Raw genomic sequence first — 12,890 nt, forward strand, 5'->3', positions numbered from 1 at the left:
GTTTGATGGATGATGACCATGAAGAAAGTGCTTAGCAGATCCCTGTATGGTCTTGACAAAGTCTTGTCTGGTCTTTGGAACCTGGTATCTTGGTATGTAATGAGATACCGACTTTGCACCCATGGCGAGGCATGCAACGGGCACCCATAGTGGGACATTCAGGGACACTCAGTAAATGTAGTTAAAGAAGACAGACATTCTTATTTCACCAGGGCCTCTTCCCTTCTCACTTTTACCAAGTTCAGAGCTGTTTAGAAAAGTCAGGCACCCTGAGAAGCAAACTCGCTCCTCCATGACCACACCGCTAAGGGCAGAGACTGGCTCTGAGCTCACAAGCTCCCAGTGACAGTTGCTTTCAGGTACCATCCAGCTGCTTGCTGCACACCCTTTGTCCTTTAAGTTGTCTTAGTCTGTTTTATGTTACTGGCACAAAATATCTGAGACTGGGTGATCTGTAGAAGACAGAAGTTTATTTGGCGCAGTGTCCTGGATTCCAGGGTGTCCCTGAGCTTGTGGTCAGCATCTGGTGAGGGCCTTGTGCCGCCTCACGGCATGGTGGAGGTTTGGGGGTGGTGAGACAGTAAAGGTGCGCTAGGTAGCTCAGGTCTGCTCCCTCTGCTTAAAGAGATGCCAGTGCAGCCGGGCGGTGGTGGCACACGCCTTTAATCCCAGCACTCGGGAGGCAGAGGCAGGCGGATCTCTGAGTTTGAGGCCAGCCTGTTCTACAGAGAGTTCCAGGACAGCCAAGGCTAAGCAGAGAAACTCTGTCTCAAACAAAACAAAACAAAACAAAACAACAACAACAACATCATCATCATCATCATCATCAACAACAACAACAACAACAAAAAACACCAAACCAAACCAAACAAAAACAAAACAAAACAAAAAAAGCCGATAATGCTATCTTGGAGGCCCTACCTCTTGACCTTATTTCACCCTAATTATTTCCCAAATGCCCCATCTCCAAACACATTGACATTTGAATTTGGGGATAAGGTTTCCAACACTGAATTTTGGGGAGCACACATGCAAGCCACAGCAAAGCCCCATTTGTCCATCCCCAGTCTTCTAGATGGCCCTCAGCACCTGGAGTCACAGTTCTGTGTCAGTGCCTGCCTTCCCTCCCTGGCCTGGGACTTAGGCTGATGTGACTCCTTGTCCTTGGTCCTGATGTACTGGGAGTGAAGATGGTTCTCCCTGATGCTGTGTCCTGGAGCGATGAGGAGGCATTTGCTCTTACCAAGTTTTCACTCTGGACCTTGGACAGGGTCCTGAAGCTCCTTCACCTCAGTTTTGAATTCTGTGAAATGAGACTAGCAGTACCTTCTCCCATGTGTTGCTGGCGGGATTGCAGTCGGTTAATAACAACAGTGGAGCGTTATTTGACAAATGAGGGCTTACTCATCTGCAGCTATCCCTTAAGGCCAACACTAGAATCATCAGTTGATGCATATGGAACTGAGACTCCTGGTTGCCAGAAGTTATACTGCTGGGATCTACACCATGCACAGTGGGAACCTGTAAGCGGTGATCACAGTATCAACAGCTATGCGGAAGGGCCCCCTGGCCTCAGCACAGTCCTGGCTGCCAGTATAGCCCCTGTCCTTGTTTGGCAAACTCAGAAGAGCTGTGGCCCTGTAGGTTACTGAGACCTGAGTGTCCATGAGGGACTCTGGACACCCAGGCTAGGTGTGGCTTCTGGATCAGAGCAGGGTAGGAGCCTTGATCCACTGGTTCCAAGCAGCAGGCTCATAGAGTCTGGAGAAAGGAATGCACTCTGCCTTTCACCCCGAGTTTCCCTCTCAGGCCCCTCTTTGCAGCACCTCGTCTTTCCTGTGGAAGAGGCTGTGGTGACCAGGTCTGCCCGCTTCAGAAACGTGACAGTGCTTAGAAGAAAGGCCTGAGAGATGCAAAGCCCGGTGGCCTGGGCTGCGATCCCTGCTGTGGTGGTTAGACCCTGTCCAAGCCATCTTCCTTGGGAAAGGGCCTGGTACCCAGTAGGTGTTCAGAAGTTCATCTCCTTCTTTCTGTCACCCCTTTTAACCTCAGACATTTATGGAGGACCACTCTCCTTGCAGCCACTCATTAGAACCCACTGGAGACTGCAGGCCCTCAAAGGTCCCCTGTGGCCCTGGAGAACTGGAGAACTCAAAGCTGGAATAAGGACTGACACTGGCTCCAGTAGGCTGCCTGCTCCAGGGCCAGTGTTCTGGGCCAGCTATACCTGCCTGTCCCTATGGTGAGGACATAGCCTCCAACAGCCAGAGGTCCCAGCATAGGTGACCCAATGGGAGAGAGATGGACACCTGGCCTGACCACTGTGCCCACATGTACCTTACCTCCTGCCAGTCCCACCCACCCCCAGCAGGTCTGAAAGAGGCTCTCTGTTTCTTCCCTCTTTGGCCTTGACTGGGGGTCATGGTACTCAGTGAGAGCTCTGGAGGCCCTGGAATCCTGGCTTTGCCTTCAGAACACAGTGTGCCTGTTGAGGGCTCCTCAGAAAACAGCTGGTATACTCAGGGTTAAGGGCTCCATAGAAATGTAGGTGGGGGCAGTAGGTTGGGGACCCATGAATGTCCGGGAGGAGCAGTACCCAGCCAAGATTTCTGGGAGGATGGAGAAAAGGCAAGTTTATGTGGTAGACTGGGTCCCACCGTCATCAGGAGAGGGATCGGCCAGATGGGAGGTGCGCACCTTGTCTCTTGACATGAGTATGAGGCAGAGATGGTAAGGGATCAGGCACTGGGCCCCTCGAGGATGCTTCCTGACTGCCTGTGTCTGGGGACAAATCTCAGGGACCCAGCCTCTTCTCTGGGGGATGGCCATGACCTTGCAGAGATTTCAGAATGAGGAGCCCCGCCTGGCTTTTTGTGCCCTGTGAAGACTAGGTCGTGGTAACCTCTGGCAAGGGGCCAATGGCACTTCTCTTCTCCTGCTCAGACAGCAGCTGCTGGCCTTCCTGCAGTTTCAGATCTGGTTCTGACAGACTCATGGAAGGCCGTGTTCTCGCTGGAGATGAGCAATCAGAGAGAAGACCGACCACCGGGGTGACAGAGGTGAGAAAGGGTCCATGAGTCAAGGGCGCTGAAGGCAGTACCATAGAGGAGGTGGCTGTCTTAGGAGGTCTGGGTCCCTTAGGACAATTGGGATGCAATTGTCACCAGAAAAAGTGACGAGGATTCAGGACTAGATGCACAGCTGTCCTCAGCAGGGGCCAGGACCGGCTGCCAGACTCCATGCTGATGTTTTTCCTTCTGATTGAGAACTGAGGGCTCTCCTGTCCTTGAGTGTGGCCATCTGCACAGATGCCCCTGTTCCTGTCTGAGCGCCCTTGGTGCCTGTTGACAGAGTTGAAGAGTTTCAGGAGGCTGAATAACGACCCCTGGAGATGTTCATCTCCTTATCCCTGGGTCAATGAACATGCTGCCTTCCACTGTGAAGGGGAACGGCCAAGGTAAGTTAGGGGTTTGAAGAAGGGAGGTTACCCTGGCTTGTCTGTGTAAGCCAGGCATGTGCTGCACAATGGCCGTGTTTTGGTCAATGACTAGTCACAGGATAAAAGCAAGCTGAAAAGCCCATCACTTTGTGCCTCTTTAGCTGTCCTAACATCATGGCATAATGCTTCACTCATAGGGTGAGCCTGAGACAGATAAACCATTGCACTGCTGGTCATTGCCAAGTGCAGCATCTGTGACAATGGACAGGGCCGAGAACTTGATAGTAACAATCAATACCCAGGGGACCCAGTTTGTATATTTCCTATACTATAACATTGGTTATTATTTTAGGGTATACTCTGTGTACTTATGAGAAGGTAGAATTTACAACTCTACAGTATTCACACTGTAGTGCCATGACATCCTGGCACCGTTCTGAGAGGGTGTCCTTACTGCAAAGGTACCATGTAGATGTAAACCGGAGGGAAAAGATGTAGGGATAGAAGAGGGTGGAGGGATGCTGTTATTATGGCCGGAAGCAAGGATGTAGACAGCCTCCAGATGTTGAAAAGGCCAGGAGCCTCTCAAGGGGCACACCACTTGAGGAGGAGAGGAGAAGGCATATGCCTGTACAATAATTTAACTCTTTGGGTCCCCACCAGGCCTCCTGGCTGAAGTGGCATCTGTGTTGTTTTAAGTCCTTAAGTCTGTGGTCATTTGTTAAAGCAGCAGAAGAAATGGAAGAAACACCGTAGTAGCAGACATATCGCTTTGTGGATGCCTTGCTTCATAACGACCTCCCCCTTCATCAGCCAAAGATAGAACCATCTCCCAAGGGCTTTCCACTAATGGTCTCCTTCCTCACCATCAGCCCCACCCCACTGGGCAGGTTAGCTATGAGGTGACATCTGTGACTACCTGAGATTTACCTTTGACCATCTCCTCTGTGAAGACATTCCTCACATCTTATAGACCTCAGCATCAGGGCATCTCCTCTGAGAAGTCTGACACACACCCCTTTGATACTTTATCAGCTCCTTTTCTGCACATTTCCTACTGGCATGAATCACACTGGGGTGTAAGTCAGTGCTCCTTTGGTGTCTGTGGTGACTGGAAGCCAAATGCACAAGGATTGTGTCAATTTGGTATGAGACCAGCACAAAGCACACAGTAAGCAAACACTTGCCAGATGAATGCACGGATGACAACAGGTGGACCACTAGAAATGTGGGGGTCAGGCAGAAACTCCTAAAGATAGCTGTCGGGAATCCCTCTTGGCGGCTGTTTGTTTTTCTCTGAGTTCCTGCCTTCCTTGGCATTAATGTGGCTGCAGCTGTGTTCTGAGCTCTGCCCTGGTGGATGGAAGTGGTAGACATTGAGACATTGAAGCAAATCCCTCCTCATTTTCTCTTCCCCACAGCCAGAAGAAAGGGCCCTTTTCTTCAAGGGGAGCTGGCTGCTGTGATGGAAGCCTGACCAGGATCATCATGAAGAACCTCCATTTATCAGGACTACAGGGCCCAGGGACTTCCATGTGAAGAAGGAACCAAGTTCAGATGTTCTGAGCACTTTGGGTCCACTTATCTCAGCATCTTGCATTACTATAATTAATGCAAACAGCATCTGGGAGTGAGAATGTTGCCATAACAACAAACCTAAATCACGTGGGACTGGCCCAGGGGATGGGCAGTGGGAGGAGAGGGCATAGAGATCTCAGGTAGGGAAGCAGGGACTCACTGTGTGGTTGCAGAATATTTAACGATCTGTCTCTTCAAGTAATTTGGAAGATCAAGGGCTATGGCCCTGGGGAGGTGAGAAGCCTAAAATCTCCTGTGTACCTGTCCACCTGTGCTGTGCTGTCCATAGTGTACTATTCTAAAATCATCCTGAGGCCAGGGGAGAACTGTCCAGGATGTGAGCAGGAACGGAAGAACATCATCAAAAATGAGTCCTCTCTGGGCCATTTTTTTTTGGATGCTTATGTTTGCAAATCAGAGATTTCTATAGGGCTTGAATACCCATAAGTCCCTGGGTCTAATTTCACAACAGCTCTCTCTGTACTAACGTATGATTTTGGTAAATATCACCTTTGGATATAAATAGGATTCTGGACCCACACGTTGGCTGAGTCTCCAGTGGTAGGCATGGGCTGCACTGAGTCACATTCTCTCTAAATGTCTCATCCTGGAATCTACGGCCTGGGTCTGCAGGTGGAGAGCTGGGTCTGAGGGAAGCAGATGCCTATGAGCTTTAACATTTATGATTTGCCAGGACCACACAGCTATTGAATGAGGGAATCAGCTCCTGGGAAGTCAGCCCTCCTGGTTCTAGGAACTTGTCATTTAATGGCCAGTGGTGCATCGGACCCCTGTTTCACCAGAGCCTGGTGATTGAGAGAGAGGGCATGCACATGTGTGACTGTGCTCACGATTGCTGTATGGTAGTGTTATGATGACTGAGTCTATATCCCTGTTCTTTGTAAGGGAAGCACTGCTGGACAGGGGGCCAACTGAGGGCATGTGAGCTTGTCCAGCAATCTTTACTGGTGATACAGCTGGACTCAGATTAGCCAAGGACCTGCCAGTGTCCACACAGGAACAGCTGTCAAGCCATGTGTTTCCACACAAAGGGCTCTCTCTTCCACTCGGGCATTTGCTCACTCTACTTGGTTTTCCACAAGCCTTGCCTTTCAGTCAGCTCTGCACACGCCCAAGGAAGAACATTGCCTGTTTCTTCCCCATGCCCACCTTTCCATACTTTCTGATACAGAGTCTGACCTAGTGATCAAAGAGGGTGTGTGTGTGTGTGTGTGTGTGTGTGTGTGTGTGTGTGTGTGTGTGATGGGAGGCTTGATTTTCAACCCAGACTGGCTGTATTGGCTTGTGGCATGAAGCTTGCCTGGCCTTGAGCTACCCAGATCCCTTCCCCCACTCCCTGGGGGAACTTACCCTTTCTCCATTACATATGGCATTGTCCTGGGGTTGCTCATCAGGATGCCTTGTGTTCTTCAGGCTAGCCAGCAGGGGTTGGGTGTGACCTGTCACCAGGGATTTTGACTCCCAGCCTATCACAGATCATTCATCACAGAAGTGGTTACCCTGGCTAAGAGAAGAAGCCCCAGCCCCAGGCTGCCTCAGCACGTACTGAATTCAACCCTCCAGCCTCTGCTCATTTTTCTCAGCTTCTGGACATCTTTCTGATAGATGAACTTCACTCAAGTCAGCGTGTAGGGCTGTGTAGCAGCCCGTTTCCTGATGATGCAGAGGGAAGCTCAGGCAGATGGTAGGACAGTGTTTCACAAAGCCTTCCTCTAAGCACCACAGTGTGGGGACACACTTTCTGATCACTGACTGCGAGGGCCCCCATGGGGGGTCCTGGGGCTGCTGGGAGGCAGTGGAGAGACCTCCCCTCAGCCAGTCTGTGCTATGCTGTTCTTATGTGAGAAACTCCTAACTGCTAATTCACTTGGCATCCAGAAGGCTTTGCTCTAGTATCCTCTCATTTTCCTTTGCTATAAAATTGAGAAACGGCCCAGGCTGCCATTTCTGATTGAAGTTCAAGCCACTGTTAAGAGGCAATAAACCAGAGCTGTTCTTAACAGAATTTTGGGGTTGGCATTTTCAGCTCCCCTCTCCTCAGTTTAAGTTGGGTTAATGTGGCATCTTTTAGAAATGGAACAGCAAATTAGCCAGTTACAAACTTGTGTTTGGCAGATGAATGGCTGCTGAAAACTCTGAAGGGCACAAAAACAATCTTGCATGGAGAAGTCAGGACTTGAAGGGGAAAGAATTTACCTAAATTCCCACAGCGTGAATGGAAATGGTAGAGATGCCATGGTGGTAGATGCTGCATCTACCTGGCTCCTCTGCCTTGGTTTCCTTCCATTTAACCTAGTAGCTAAGATTCTGTAAGACTCACAGGGGATGGGTTTCTGCCTGGTTTAGGCGATGCAGGCACTTGCCAGGTGGGCACCATGGTCCAGCACTGCCCTCTGGTGGATGCTTATGCCCTGACACATAGAGTGCTGGCAGTTAAGCGGTATTTTCAGGATGGTTAGATGTAGGCATGTTGGAGACTATCCTGGTGGCATAGCCTCTGGGTTTGGAAGAAATGACTGTTTCAGCCTGCACTATAGCTGCTGCAGTTCTTGGTTACTCGTGGGACACATACTCATTATTAATTCATTTACTGTTGTCTACAGAGACACCTGCATTTTCCTGGCTGAAATGATGAAGAATGGACCTTGATCTAGCCTCATAGGAGGATTAGACCCACAGACAGATAGCCACTATGTAAAGAGATTGTACACCTTTAGCCAATCCATGCCCTTAGTTGGGGCATGATGGGAGCCCCAGATAGGATTGGAGCAGTGCTATAATTGGCATGTAGAATGTCCCCTAAAGATCCATGTGAAAAGGCATGGTCCCCAAGTCCATGGCACCATTGACCAATCAGTACTTATTCTGACACTAGGCATGCCCAGGCCTTTCCTTGGCCCTGGTGTCTGTAAGGTGACCAGGCTGGCAGGCCCAGGAGAGCTCCTTTAGAGGGGCAGGACCTCCTGAGAGTAGTTAGCAGGTGGAGCTGTCGTCAGGCAGGAAGTCCACTGACTCTAGGCCACCCTTAGCTAACTCTCATGTTCCCAGTTATTTATCAACACTGTCTCTGGGCTTCCTGTGAGCTGAGCTCACTCAGGGCGAGGCCAGGCTGGGTGTCTTAAACCAGGTGGGCCATGAGGTACCAGTCCTCAGGACAGTCGGGGAGTCCATACAGCATGGAGGGGCATTCTGAGACAGGGCCCCAGCAGTGACAGCACTCAGTGTTCAGAGGGAAGGTGTAGGGCAAGAGCTGGCCAAGTGTGGGTGTTGGGCCTGAAGAGCCTGCTGCTCATAATTCCTGGATCTCAGTGGCCCAGGAGTGGGCTAGTTGGTGCAAGGTTTGGACAGAAAGCCAAAGGGAGAGCCCCCCCCCCCCCCATGGCTGGGGTAGCCTTATGGGAATAGGAAGGAATCTGGCTTCACCTTATCAGTCTGGCCCTTGGGATACAGGCCAGGCTTCCATTCTCTCAGGAAGGGGTTTCCACCCGTCTCAGCCCCCAGGAGGCAGCAGGCCGGGTACTCAGAGGTGGGAGGGAGGAAACGCTTCTCTGGCCCAGCCTTGTAATTAGACCCTTCAATTGCAATTACTTTTGCAATTAGCCCAGCTGGTAATTGGAACTGGAGGTGGTAATTTCTGTCCTTCACAGAAGCTCCCTTTGAATTGGGCTTTACTTATCTGTCCAGGATGTTTGGTAGTGCTCTAGGGAGCACTCAATTCTTGGGAGCAGCTCTGAGAGCACAGCCTTGGGCTTGGCACAGTAGAAAGCACAAGGATTCTCCTGAGTCCCCAAAGCTAGGGCCTAGGTCATGGTGAGCAGGTGCTTTATGGGCTTCTCAGCAAAGGGTAAGTCTGTTCTTGAGCTTTGGAAAGGCAACATCCCAACTACCTCAATAACCGAAAGTCATGAACCAAGCCAATGCAGGTAGGCAGCCTCTAAGATAACCTATGCTTCCAGTATTTGTGTCCTGGTATCATCTTCTCTGAGTGTAGGGTGGTGCAGTGGCTTGCTTTGAATCACTAGAACATGACAAAGGTTGCTATGATATTTGTCTCTAGGGTTTATGTGTTAGAAGCTTAATGTTCAAGTTCATGTGTCAATGGTATTTGGAGGCAGGACATTTGGGAGGCAATAAAGGTTGAGTGAAGTAGGAGCCTGGGCAGGAGGGTGGGCCTCCATGTTCTTATTACAGCTTTCTAAGGAGAGGAGGGCTGAGCTAGGAGGTTCCCTTGGTCTTGCCATGTGATACGCTGTGATATCATGTTAGGATGCGGCCAAGGTCCTCACTGTTGACTAGTGTCTTGCTTCTTAGACTTCCCAGTCTTTTGTACATGACCAAACATACTTCTTCATGAATTGCCTATTTGTGCAGCAGTAAATGACTAAGTTAAAGGTTATAGAGGAGAAAAGAGCTCCCTGCCATTTTATTCCACTTTTAGAAACACTGAAAACTTCTGTGACTCTAGTTAATAGAAATGTGGGGATTTCCCTTTTCTGAGCAAGCAGTCCTGTTGTGGAATATTATTTTAAGGTGTGTTACATTTGCTTACACTATGGAACATTTGTTTAATGATGCAAAGATGTGCTGCATTCTTTTATGTTGCATTTGTTTAACTCTATGAAGCTGTGATACTGTGCCTGTTTAAAATACCTGATTGGTCTAATAAAGAGCTGAATGGCCAATAGCAAGGCAGGAGAAAGGATAGACAGAGCTGGCAGGTAGAGAGAATAAATAGGAGAAATTTGGGAAGAGATATGAAGGATTAGGAAAAGAAGGGGCCATCCACCCAGCAACACAGCCAGTCATGGAGTAAGAAGTAAAGAAAGGTATACAGAAATAGAGAAAGATAAAAATCCAGAGGCAAAAGGTAGTTGGGTTCATTTAAGTTAAGAAAAGCTGGCTAGAAACAAGCCAAGTGAAGGCTGGGCATTTACAAGAAAGAATAAGCCTCTATGTGATTTATTTGGGAGCTGGGTGGTGGGCCCCTAAAGAGCTAAGAGTCAAAAAACAACCAACTACACAGTCCTGTAGATTCTGCAGCAGGCACGAGTGCCTTTCATTCAGTACTGACACCTTTTTTGGAGGGAGCAGTAGCTACTGCAGACTGAGCTCTCAGCCCCAATACCGACCCCCCAACTTCAGACGCCAGCCTCGGGCACAGGCTGAAGCCTGAGCTCCTGACAGACTGGCTGCAGATTGGGTTTTCATGGTCACCTCCCTGCGTTTGATGACTTTGTTAATGGGGCTTACATAATTCAGGAAAACATGTTTACTAGCTTATTACCTGCTGATGAGCAGCAGATGGAGAGATGGGCAGGGCAAGGCCTGAGGAGAGGGACTCGGAGCTTCGGGTGTCCCCTCCATGGCATCTGCACAGACTCAGGGATCTGGAAACTCTACAAATATGCCTTTTTTGTTTTTGGAGAGTCCATCGCTCAGACATAATTGCATACATCATGAACCATCAGTGAAAAAACATAACCTTCAGTCTCTCCCTTCTCCAGAGGTTGGGGGAAGGGACTGAAAGTCATGCCCTGGTCTTTTTTTAGTGACTAGTACCCATCCTGAAGCCATGTCATGGCCTCTAGAGACCAGTAATTTATTAGAATACAAAAGATATCCTTATTAATCCCCAACTCCAAGGGTTTTAGGCGCTCTGTGTCAGGACACAGGTGAAAGTTGAATGCATACTTCGCCATGTCCTGGTATACCTCATGGTAGCTTACAGTCAGGGTTCTCTAGTGGAGCAGGACCTGTAGAATGAAAATGCAGTACAAAGGGGCTTAGTTGATTGGCTCACACAATATAATCCGGGCAGGTCAACAAAGGCTGTCTGTATACTGAAGAAGCTGAGAACATGAGAGGAGCTCACTCCACAAGGCTGGATACCTCAGCATTCCCAATCCAGTACCAAAGGCCTGGAGGATCCTGGAGAGCTATTGGTCTTTCAGTTTGTGTTGGAAGCCCAAAGAAGTGAACTTCTGATGTCATCAAAGATAGCAGCAGCAGCAGCAGCAGCAGCAGCAGCAGCAGCAGCAGCAGCAGCAGCACAGATGAACTCAACTAGCAAGACACCAAGACAGGCAGGCAAAGAACAACATTTTTTTTAAAACTCCAAAAAAAGTGGCTCTTCCCAGTTCAGTAATTTCAACAGACCTAGTCAAGTATCCCTCACAGGTGTGCCCAGAGGATTGAGCCATGGGTAATTCTAGACCTTGTCAAGTTGACAGTCAATAGTAACTATCACAGTCACAAAGTTTGTAGCTTTCATTTTTCTATCAATCCCTTCATGACCTCTTTGCTTTCCCCCTCTGATAAAGCAAGCTGCCATGTGGAGGGATCTTTTGCAAGGAAATGAGGATGGTCTCTGAGTGAGAAATACTGAGATGCAGAGGCCCTCAGTCATAGCCTTTGAGAAGGAGACCAACAACCACTGACTGAGCTTGACAGCCAACCAGCCCCTTCTCACCAAGCCGTGAGATGGGACTATAGCCCGAGCTGAGGTTGGCTATAGCCCCCCTGAGAGATCAGGGACACAAAAGCCACCTGAGCAGTTGCAAGACTCCTGACCACTGTGTTGTTTTAAGCTACTGTGTTTTAGTGACTAATCTGTTGATTAAACAGCATTGTATAACTGATACAAAATTATTGAATATGCTCTATTCTCTGACCTCACAAACATACAGTTGTCCTTCGACATCATGGAAGTTTAGTTTTATAATCTCCCTAAACAAAAATTCAAATTACTTGTATAAAATGGTGTCCTGTTTGCATATAGTCTCTTCAATCCTTCCATAGACTTTAGGGAGTCTCTATGTTATTTATAATCTGTTATACAATGTAGGTGCATGCAAATAGCTGTTACACTGTCTTGCTTAGGGAGCAGTGATGATAAAAATGTCTGTATGTTTTCAGTACAAATCATACTTTTTTTCAGATGTTTTTCAAATGGCTTTGATCATTGGTTGGTTGAATTCATGGATGTAGAATCTAAGGATATGGAGTCCCCTTTTTTGTACTGTCAAAACTAACCTGGAAATTCAGGTTTATATTTAATATCTTTGGACTTCTTGAGGTTCTGCACCAGAACATAGAAGATGAGGGAGCTGGACTCGGCATGAAGCTGTCTCCTGTCTCTTCCTAACTTGGATTCATTCAATAGACCTCATTACATGTCTAAGTCTTATACATGTCTAAGGGCTAAAATCCTTCCACCTGTCCCTTGGGTCTAATCATGTGTACACCATCAGTATGGCTCACCCTTGGGAGCTGGATCAGAGGGAAAGGCCTGGATAGCCCTAGAGTTGGGTTTTAGTACTGCTCTAGTTTGAATCTTGAATTCAAGGGCTCTGGTTTTGGAAGCTTGGTTCCCAGGTAATGTCACTGGGAAGCGATGACAACTTAGAGAGGTAGAGTTTAGTTAGAGGAAGTCAAGTCATTAGAAGCAACTGGTGAAGGAGAGATTGGGGCATTGACTGTTCCCTTTTGCTTCCTGGCCATGAGATGGTTGGTTTTGCTTAGTCATGAGCTTGGCACTGGGACCACCCAACTGTGAACTGGAATGTCCAAAATTGTGAGCCTAAACAGACCTTTTTCTTACTAAGTTGATTGTCTCAGATATTTTGTTATTAGATAGAATGATAACTAATAAATACCATTTGATTTAGCAAATCTTATGCCCCATTTCCTTCAAGTGTGGTTTAGAAAGGGGTAGAATGGATATATCATCTGAAGCCCAAGGACACTTGACCTATGAGGGGCAGCTGGAGGCCAGCTTGAAAAGCAAGGTCCTTCTTACCTGGGTCTGAGGATGGTCATGGAGGGCCCCTTGTTCTAACCATCTAAGGCAGAG

General features: G+C 48.4%; 1 long non-coding RNA gene across 1 annotated transcript; it reads left to right on the forward strand.

The window, feature by feature from the left end:
- Positions 1 to 2,532: 2,532 nt before the first annotated feature.
- LOC128104480 (uncharacterized) lies at positions 2,533 to 5,388 on the forward strand. Its single transcript, XR_008216019.1, has 2 exons — positions 2,533 to 3,059; positions 4,861 to 5,388. It is a non-coding gene; the product is annotated as an uncharacterized LOC128104480 (long non-coding RNA).
- Positions 5,389 to 12,890: the final 7,502 nt, after the last annotated feature.

Source organism: Peromyscus californicus, unplaced genomic scaffold, assembly GCF_007827085.1.
Source record: "Peromyscus californicus insignis strain IS unplaced genomic scaffold, ASM782708v3 Scaffold_8__1_contigs__length_139910024, whole genome shotgun sequence".
Classification (NCBI taxonomy): Eukaryota; Metazoa; Chordata; class Mammalia; order Rodentia; family Cricetidae; genus Peromyscus; species Peromyscus californicus.